Raw genomic sequence first — 11,272 nt, 5'->3', positions numbered from 1 at the left:
TACAGTACCTAATTTATATATAATACTGTACAGACGATAGCAAACTCAATTTACCCGCCTAAACTTTCCGTATCGTGGCGCTGGACGGCGGAAAGTAGTTCGGCTTCATCCACTATTGGTCCAATCTTGTCGCGACATGAGTCGGCGACGACGTTTTATGAGTCCCTTTATACGAATACTGCCGCAATTTTTTCGCTACGTTATAGGAACCCACGTTATAGGGGGGTCGGCTGTATATCTTGTCTAATTCGAATGAAAGTTATTTGAAGAATATATTTTTGGTGTTTAACAACATTTAATATTAAAATAAGTTTAATAGTAGTCTGTTTTATTAATAATAATTATTTTGTTAAAATTTTTTGAGTGTTATTAATAACTTGATTTAGCAAATGAAGTTCACCAAATTCATCAATCAAGACAGTCAAAGAACGTCTACCTAGACTCTAGGGGTGCATATACTTTTCATTTTGTATAGATCAATCTGTAAAATCGGATCAGTCCTTGTCACGTGATACAGATAGCTTCTGTCATGGCGGAAAGTATACGAGTAGGATCGAAGATGGCGGCAAGTTTAGAAATCATTTTAGAAATATTATCGGAATTAGATTCAGAATCCGAGGAAGAAGAATTAATTTTGGTTAATTATTTAACACAATATAAAAGTAAGAAAAAAAAGAAATCGGTATGCAAAATAACTAACTATGTTTCAGAGGTTGCATTAAAATATAGGCCAAATGTTTTTAAAGAACACTTTCGAGTAAGTCGACTTACTTTCGAAAATTTACTGAAGGATCTTGTTCCCATTTTATTACAATCAAANTATGAGAAGTCTTTTAAATTTATAATATATAGCCCACATCAGGTGATATTATTGTACAAAGTTAAGAATTATAGATAATACTGGATACTAAATACATGTAAGCACACACTTATGAATACATATTTGAGATCTTCGAGAAAAGCTTAGCTTCCGTTGCATATATTTAATAGTGTCACGTAGGCGTACGAAGTGCCAGTAGAATAACAAGGAAATGGGTTCAACATATCAAATCAAATCATTTATAAAAGGTTTTAGGAATCGTCTGGAACTCGGGTCCGAGTCCTTCAAATGTCTGTAGCTCTAAATTTAAGCAGTTTTTATCTTCCTGAACAGTCAATAAAAACTGCTTAAATTAAATTATACTGTACTTTAAAAATGATGATATTTTCATTATAATAACAGTGTTATAACGGGTTATTTATTTATTTATGATAGAACCTGTACCGTATCCTGTTTCAGTGGCTATACTTTTGATGACGAAACTACGGTTAAAGATTTCAGGTGCATTTACGACGGAAATGAATGGGTGGTCAATGAAGAAATAATTCCGAAGAGATGCAAACCAATTAGTTAATATTTCTTTTAAATTTTTATGTTGTTATATTTTATAGAGATTATAACAAATAAAAAATGCATTATATAATCATAAAAATTTTATGATTAATAATTAAAATGTATATTGTATTTATTTTAATATAAATATAACGTATATTTACCTTTTAGTTAAACTGAAATAATACATTATCATTTAATTAAAAAAATACTTTCATATTTTTAAAATACAATACTTGACGAAAATAAATATTTGAATAGTAATAAAAATAGTACCGAATTTTTCAATGTGATGCATATATTAATTTAAAAATTAAGTTTTATGACTGAAATTATTTGTATCCAAACAAAAACATCTGAGGTGTAAAAAGATTTCGCCAAGTAAAAAATTATGACAATTTAGACCACAGTCAAAATTTTGTTTAGGAGTTTTTCCTTTTTTACAGTTAAGCTTGGCACTTATTCTGAATAATATTTCGAATAAAATTCATTTGTTTCTATGAAATTTTATCTTTATAGGCATAAAATTAAGCCATACAAATGAATTAGCTCTATGAGAAACACCCATGAACTTTAACTTATCGACCCGGAAGTTTGGCCAGCACCTCACTGATAACGAGAAAGGTTTAAATTTAAAATTTAAGCGTTTTAGAGCCAGTAATTTTTTCTCTACGAGCGTCTACAGTGCCGGACGAAGAAAATGAAAAAGAAGAAAATACAGGTTTTTGTCGATATTGCACTTTTTAATTGTTTATATTTCGTCAACCGCTTCATAGAAAATCTTGAAATTTTGCACACTACCTAAGAATACAATTTTTTTTCGAACGAGATATTCGGAATTATCTTAGTTATTTGGGAAGCAAAGAAATCGACTCCCAAAAATTGTCAACTCTGATTCCTTGTATATATAGTCAGTCAGTGACTTTTTTACTTGGCGGGGATTCACTGCCGTATCTCGTGATATATGGGAAAAAGAACGTTGTTGAACACTTAGAGCATAAGAATGCACAAAAGATACACCCGCGAGAGACGAAGATGAGTCAGAAGCTTTTTGTGGTAAGATATCTTCGAAAACGTCAGGACTGAGTTACTGAATGTATTTTGCTTTCATTTTCAATCAATTATTTAATTAAACGTTATATATTCTTTTCTTTTAATCATTAGTGGATCTAAAATTCGTATCAACAATCTTACATATACAATTACACAAGTTATATATTTGTGCACTTAATTATAAAATACGTAAATATATCTTGGATATCTTATAAAACAAGATGAAAGGATCAATTCGGAAAATCGAAGAACAGAAGGTTCTGCTTAGAAACATCTTCGCATTATAATCCCTTTTTTGACATAATTATTTCTGAAAAGTCATCTTATTTGTCTTATTTAGTGTGAAATATTGCAATAATTTTGCTAAAAATACGATTTAAGCCAGTAATACCACATAGAGATGACTTAAAAATTAAAACAATTTAAATGATTATTATGACTTTAATTAAAATGCCTCAATTTGCCATGATTGCTGTATTTCTCTACCAGTATTACTATTTATTCTATTATTTTGTCTATATAGAATAAATAGAATAAATAGTAATACTGGTAGAGAAATACACGAATCATGGCGAAGAATCATAGAAGAAGGGGCTATCTGAAGGATAAAAAGAAGAATCGAAAGAAGTAGAAACGAGGTGTTAGTCAAATTGAACAAGAACAGATGTAACTTGTAAAAAATAGTAAATAAATGTAAAAAAACTGATATAATGTTAATATAATAATTTGTTTAATACAGGTTTAAGTTCACAGCAATATTGTTTTTGTTGGTTAAAATTGAATGCCCAATTGAGTTAAAAACGAAAGAAAATCTGGTTTTTTAATTTATATGGAATATACTACAAAAATACCTGCTGAGAAGGGACAAATGTGTCCGAAACGCAAAATTATGTGTGTGTCCAGGTATATTAAATAAAATAAAAAATTGTTTTCTGTGAAACTCTGTAGCATTATCTGTAAAGCCAGTATAATAAGTCCTGATATTAGAAGATATGTACAGTACTTGTAGACGAAAATTTATATTTTAAATCATTATGACTATTGGAGTTTTAAAAATGTATACAGTACATTACTAGTCATAAAAGATAAGTAAAGCAGAACTTTACGATCTACGTATTGTATAAAAATGACAAATAGTATAAATAGATACAGAGAAAATAGAAAACTGTAAATATAAAAAGCCTTTGATCACTGACACTATAAAGAATTAAACATTTATATACGCCATACACCATATTACTTACATGAATGATAGTAAACTAAAAGACTAAAAAAGCGACTTGAGGAAAAGTGGAAAGATGGAATATGAAGAAAGATGTCACGCACATAAAGCCTAGACTTGGGAAAGAATAAAATAAAATGACACAAATGGCGAATACAATAGCTATACGGCCGTTCGATGATGATAATGATGTACAGTAGACCCCCTATAACGCTTAGATACGTTCCACTTTATAAGAATTTTACGTTGTAGGAATCCTTAAATACATGAGCCAATCACAGCCCGACATGTGTGAAGTTTACGGACTAAGGCTGTTTGAAAGGTTTTCTTCTATAAAATTAACCGATTCTAGATTAATCGACTCAACATTTCCAAAACACGTATAATTTTTTGGGAATAATCCGTATAAACTATGCTATAAATAAAAAATTGTAGGATTACTTACCGAGTGTGCACCATTCAACGACGCCGTTGCTTAAGCTTGTTTTCGTCGTAGAGCGGCGCATCGAACGGCGGGCGCATGTTTTCTGATAAATTATTTTACTGCGAAAAATTCGTTGACCTTTGGAGACATCATTAATAGAAATAATTTTTATGGCCGTTGAATGAGAAATGTTTCTTTCACAAGAAATGTATAAAATTAGTGCTGTATTAGATTTACGGTACTTAATTTACATACTGTACAGACGATANTATGATAATCATTTGATTTTAACTGTATATAGTTCTTTTATACATAAACTATGTGGAATGAATGTCTGGGATTGAAATAGGAACATATGTTCTATTGTAGATATTAATTTAAAAATATCACTTGTATTTGGTTTACGAATTTAAAATACTGTACTTTTATTCAAATTATTCATCGATAATTTATCATATGTAGGTTTCTTCACTCGAAATGTAATTTAAGGAATAAGACTTAAAATAAAGCTTCATTTAAGATATTTATTTCGAATAAAATATATATATTTTTTTCAGCTGGAATATAAAAATACAAGATTAAAAATACCTGAAGAATGAAGCACAATTTTGTAAAAGTCGTTTGATATTGTTCAAAACTTGACGATTGTTAAATATTAAACGTGTTTAGATTTTGTGTTTGTGTTTTATTTTGTTTAGTTAATTATGATCGTATTATTAATTTGAGAAATATTAATATTACTTAAAATTCGTTTTTATGTAATTCCGTTGAGAAAAAATGTATTCAAATACTAATGAATATATTCAATATCGTTCCGTATATGTAAAGTTATAGTGGCGGATTCAGAAGTCCCAAATGGAAAGGGACTAATTTAAAAATGAAAAATATTTGAATAATTAATAAATACTATGTATACTACCATTTTAGTGACATATACTAGTAGACGACTATTACATTGCGGATGGTCCTATAAATCATATTTGTTATCATAAATGCATTTTAAAAACAGCTTTTTGAAATCTGAACAAATAAATTTTAACTTTTTTCTGTTGTATATATCCACTTGCATCCACCACTGCACATAGGCAGTGCATCTTCTGTATTTCTGCTTCGATTTTTGTGATAAGAAAAAAGCAGATTAGATTCCAAACGTTTTCGAATTCTAGTTTTCTTAAATAAAAATCTGCAGTAGGTGGGAATGATAATAATTATTTCTCAGTCTATTGTAATTGAAATAAAGTTACCTAAAAAAAGCTACTTTAAAACTGAAAATTAAAAGTTTGAAGTTTCATTTCTTAAAATTTAGTAAATTGTTTTATTTTTTAGTCTTTAAGAATTGAAATTTAAAAAAAAAATTAAAAAAAACACTACCGAATAGAACTATCCTTTTTATTTCTAACAAGTAAGACGATTCTGAGTTGAGTCAATTAAAATCTACAACACAATATTTTAATTTGTGATTTTAATTGACTCAACTCAAAATCGGCATTGAAAGAAATAGGATAGTTCTTTTCGGAAGTGTTTTTAAATTTAAAAAAATATTTTAAAAGACTAAAAAAAAGCCGACTCCATTGTTAATTTTTAACTTATTGACTTTCGTTTTATTTTTTATTTTTAGTTTTACTTTATTAATTTATTAGTAGATGAGCCCGTTACGTTTATCGCGATACTCAGACGGTACGAAATGGCACAATTTCATTGGTCAAGTAGACACCAATTGAAAATACAATATGATATCTTAAAAATTTAATATATTTTACCTAATGTTAACTGTAAGAAATTGTGCCCTTTAAAGCAAAATATCAAACATAATCTGCCAATCAATAAAATTTTGTGAAAGATGGACCAAATATTTAAACTCGGAACCTTCGAAAACCGCTTAAAACATATTTTGTGCAGGCGGTAACCTCGTATTACGTTGATTATGATGATGTCACAATAAATAATCGCTTGTTAGAATTAGTTTGTTTTATTTGGTTATAACGCGACATGTGAGCGATCTGCATCTCAGAAGAACTTTTATGTAAAGCTGGCTTCTATTTACATCAAGAGTCTCCAAACTATGGCCCGCAAGATCAGTTTATCCGCAGTGTGCCACAAATGAGCTAAAATATAATTATTTATATGGAAATATCATAGATTGTAGATAAACTTAGACTTATTTTAATTTTTTCTGCATAGTGCCAGTAAGTGAAAATGCTAAAATTGGTCCAATCTCATTTTTGCATCTGACAATAATATAATTTTTAAAAAATCAGTGAAATAAAAAATTTGACGACTTTTTGCGACTTCAGATATCAAAGCACTTTTTGCGTAAGTACAGTACCTGTAACTAAGTTTCTAAAGAAAGCAATTACGAGCTTGCTGCAGCGATCATATTTGTGTATTGGTAAATAAATATGTTGGTTGTCTTTATTTTTTGTGTATTTAGTGTGCTGTATTGATCAAAATGGTTATATGACCAGCACTGGTCATTTTCACCAGTTATCTGTGTGAAGCTCCGGAAGTAGGTCGAAATTCGTGCACAGAAAATGTTTTAATTTCGTATGGAAATTTTTTTTTTTAATAATTATAATTATTATTCTTATAATATTGTAAAAAGAAACTGTCGAACGCAAAATGAATATTTTATGTCCTTATAAGGCCATATCTGTAAAGATTTCTAAGAAAGTCGAACTACTCAGGTTAAAACAATAGATGAATTTGAGTGTTTAGATCGAACATCTTCGATAGGAATCAAATTGTCAGTCGGTGTTGACTCACCCCGTGATCTGGGCTCCGATCTCGTTACAATTCGTAACGGGTAGGGGGATCAAATAGAGAGCGGGGGTAGATCGGCATCGACCTATCGGAATGTTCGATCTGGGACCTAGAAAAAACTTATAAAACTTATAAAAACCGCGCAAAAAAAGGATGTGACGTTCTTGGTTCCAGGAGCGGAGCACACCGAACTCTTAGTTCGGTGTGCTCCGCTCCTGGATTTTTCTTGCGATTCAAGAACGGAAACTTGGTCGTCGTTCCGGAAGAAGTTTTCGCCATCCCGTCCGGGCAAGTTTCGCCAAGTTAACCTGCTATGAGAATCACCCCTTCAAGTTGTGCTGTGCGCCCCGGAGCCTATGTTTTTCTCATCATCTTCGCCAGAAGGAGAGAAGATCGTCGAAAAGATTGAACTTTATTTACGAACTGATTCACTCTGCGGATAGGCCTTACGCCGAAGAAAAACAGTAGTTGTAAGAAAAATTTTTATATTTACTAAATCGTATACGATGGAGAACCTGTCTCAGTAAGTTTTTTCACTCCCACACGACAGTGCTGACAGTGCGACAGTGCAGTACTGTCGCGACACTTTCTCCCCAATCGGCAAACCTCACATCTGGCTCGTTGTGAAAAAAGTTTGGGACTCCTGATTTAGATCATACTAACGTTAAGAATATCTGAAAAACTCCACGTAGCCAATCCGTGGCCATGCCAAAACCCACGACAAACTAACTATCGGTGTTCGGTGCTTTTATCCATTCGACTACTGGAGGGCACTTATTAATTAAGAAAGTATCGTTCAGAAATGAAAAAGTCCGAGTGCTATATGCCTTCTTTTGCAGTAATTAAGTGAACGTAATATATATATATATTTAAAATTATATGTTTTTTGTAAGCATTATACAGTATTTAGTTTATGATTTTGTTAAATTTTTGCCAATAGATGGCGTTACGTGTAAATCAGCAAATTGAATATAGATGTAAATTAATTGATTTACAAAATTTCAATAGCTATTTTGGGGTGGGGTATAACATTATCAAAGTTAGAAGTATGTAAACGTAACTGCCGAGATTCGTAGCAATTGGTCGAGCAGTCTAGGAATGTATAGAAAACATACAAACAAACATTCTCATTTATATATATATATATATGTATTCAGTATATATATGTAAATATGAAATAAAACAATACTAGTTCCCTATAGTCCTAATACTGTATTAGGGGTATTCAAATATTCTCATATTCGAGATGTGATTAATATTCAAATTCGATATTTGAATTCAAGTAAAGTGATATTTGCCCATCTCTTGCATTAATGTAAAGTTCATATATTTTGTAAGAGTTATTTTATTAAAAAAATATCAGTAATTGCATTATTTTTAAAAAGCTAGTTATTAGACGATATTAATTGCATTATCTAAAGATTAAAATATTAAACATTACAATACACTCATGCTAATCTGGCCTCTGAATTACCTGGCAGTTTCTACAAGAACTACTTATATTTATTCTTAGTATCATATTGACTAGATGTCATGTGATTGCAATGTGTTAACAGTATTACCAATTGGAGAGAATAAACAAAAAGAAAAACGTCGGATTGATTTATAGGAACCAATGAAGTCATATAAAATAGAAGTCTATTCCATTTATATTTATAATGTTTTTTTTCTTTTTGAATATGTAACAAAAATTTATAGCACACAACAAAATCACTAAAAAATTTTACATTAGTTTAAATTTCGTATTTTATATAAAAAGTATATAATTGTTATACTTTATTGAGCACGAAATCATACAAAATATAAAAATTACACTTTAGTTATGAAAATTTGATATTCTTAACGTGAATCTAATTTAATGTATTATTTATATATAAGCCTATGTACAGTACCTTTAGTATGTATACCTTAATATATACCTGTATATACTTATACAGCTATTCCTCGTATAACACGGTAGTTACGTTCCGAAAAAGTGTCGTGTTATGCGAATTCCTGCTATACGAAACAAAGGACTAATGCAAAACATGGGGTTAGGTTCCAAAAGTTAGCAAAAGTAGGCTATACTATTCTTTTTCGTTACTAAGAAAAATATGTTTACTAAAGCAATCGATAATTTATTTTCAATCAATAATTAACTAACAATCACAATTAAATGTACTGTATTATATGTTAACATTACAGTAATCGAAAATTTGTTATAGCGGGTCGCGTTTGTTCAGTCTAGAATTTTTTTCAAAAGAATTTTTTTCCAGAATTTGTGTCCGAATACTGAATTGTTCGAGTTAAAAAAAGTTTGAGTACCCAGATACCGTTGTATTTCGTTCGTCATTTTCACGAATGATTACTTGCTTACAGTTAAAAAAAGTTTAATAACACTTACATAAAAATGTTTAAATAAATTTTACTAAATACAAAGATTAGTGTATCCAAACACAGTGACAATATTAAACCTTAAAATCTGAAAGCAACGACAACGACGACATCGGGTTGATAGGAAAGTTACGTCAATGAAGAAAAGACTGCACTGTCAATTTTAATTAAAGCAAACCCATTATTAACTAGAAACAAAAATGCATACACTTTTATCAATTTAACCATATTACACCAGCAGAACACAACTCTATCTCGCACTTTTAATTCAGTAACTCATATCTATTTTGTACAAATGAGTTTCGACATATTCTTTTTTGTATTATGTGTAAATTGTACATAATAATCGCGTTCTAGGAATGCTTTTAAAATAAACACGACAAAAAATAATAGAGGTAACAATTAAATGACCAGTTAAACAGGTTACTCCGATTCTATTTTTCCCGTGTGGATTTTTTTAATATCAATACAGTGATACCCCGAACTTACGCGATAGGTGGGACCGAGCGATAACCGCGTAAGTCGAATTCGCGTAAGTCGGGGTATATTTTCGCAATTTGTGTAAAACCCAAGTCGGATGTATGTAAGCTAATAAATGTTCTTCTTTATCCTATCTCGTCTTTTGATTCGTTCGCGGTTAGAAGAAATCTCCACATAGAGTCTCTCAAGTCTCTAGATATAACAAACACAGAAATGAAAAACACAAAATAAATTGTGGCTATGTGTCGATTCCGCGCGACACGTCCGAACATGTAAGCTGAACAATAGTGTGGGAGAGTGAGTAATCAAGGTTTGCGTGGCGCTCAAATAAAAGACGAATCGACGAGATTTGAAAATCGCGTAACTCCGGGTTCGCGTAAGTCGGGGTAGCGTAAGTAAAGGTATTACTGTACCAGTATATATTAACTTACAACAAATACTAGATACTGCGAAGATGTATTATATATTAAAATGGAGAGATAAGAACACTATCTATGAAAAAAGCAAGTAGATTGTATTAAGTAGATAATACAATCTAGCTACTTCGTATTTGTCTTCCAGAGCAGTTGGCTGACACCTTAATTCAATTTCATATAATGTAAAAAATAAATTATATATTACTTGTGCATATTTTTATCGTTTGGCTGAACAAATTAATCACCGTGACTTTCGAGAAAACGTGCTTATCATTCAAATACGTAGTACAATATTAACTACTATTCCATGCCTCATACCTCTGAATCCGGATTTGACAAATCGCTAAAGCAATCTTACAATACAAACTGAAGGGCTGAATATGAGAAATATGGTCGTATAAATTAGACTCATCACATCTTTTCGAAAGAGACAAAATAAATAAAATTAGCATTCTTTACTACTTCAAATATATTTTAATTCATATGATTTTCTATTCAGGTTTTCTACATAATAGATCGAAGATTTAGAAGATTTCTTTTGTTCAAAAATTTAATCTAGTTCGTAAGATAGTAGCCTTCGGCCTTTGTTCCAGGCCACTGGCATGAATTATTCTACAAAGAAATAAAACAAGAAAACAGGATATGCGACATGACTAACATTTTCAAGAAAACGGAAGCGTATATGCCAGGGGTCGCCAAACTTTTTTAACTGTCGACCCCCAACCACTTTCCAAAACCTCACATTGACCCCACCGTAAAGTTTTATTACAAGTGTAAGTGTATGAGCAAAAAAAAAAAATAAAATAAAATAAACGTTGTGATCTCTGATATCTGTATAAGAAAAAAAAAAAAATTGTAACCCATTGCCGCATCGACTCCCTAATCGACCCCCTAGCCACATCGACCCCTGGGGGTCGATGCGGCTACGGGGCGACCCCTGGTATATGCGATCACAGAGGAATGTATGCCGGATAATTGAGAGCCGATTAGCGAGAGTCTACTGTGTATTATTATTTTAAATAATTACAAAAACGTTCTTTAGTTACAATCTTTCGTTTAATTAAAGTTCTGGCATTGACTGAAAAGTTTCTGATTAATTGCAGTTAATTAGTGACGTAGATCTGACGTAGATAAGATCGTTTGGTTTTTATTTATAAATTTCGTCCCATTTC

General features: G+C 30.8%; 1 long non-coding RNA gene across 1 annotated transcript in view; it reads left to right on the top strand.

Annotated features, from left to right (window-relative positions):
- Positions 1 to 1,414, top strand: part of LOC111631283 — a 15,111-nt gene extending 13,697 nt beyond the window's left edge. The window contains exon 2 of the long non-coding RNA XR_002757671.1: positions 1,256 to 1,414. This is a non-coding gene — a long non-coding RNA (uncharacterized LOC111631283). The remainder of the gene's footprint in view (positions 1 to 1,255) is intronic.
- The last annotated feature ends 9,858 nt before the right edge of the window (positions 1,415 to 11,272 follow it).

This window comes from Centruroides sculpturatus, unplaced genomic scaffold, assembly GCF_000671375.1.
Source record: "Centruroides sculpturatus isolate CEXI.00-Female unplaced genomic scaffold, Cexi_2.0 scaffold443, whole genome shotgun sequence".
NCBI classification, from domain to species: Eukaryota; Metazoa; Arthropoda; class Arachnida; order Scorpiones; family Buthidae; genus Centruroides; species Centruroides sculpturatus.
This window is presented reverse-complemented; position numbering and strand designations above follow the sequence as displayed.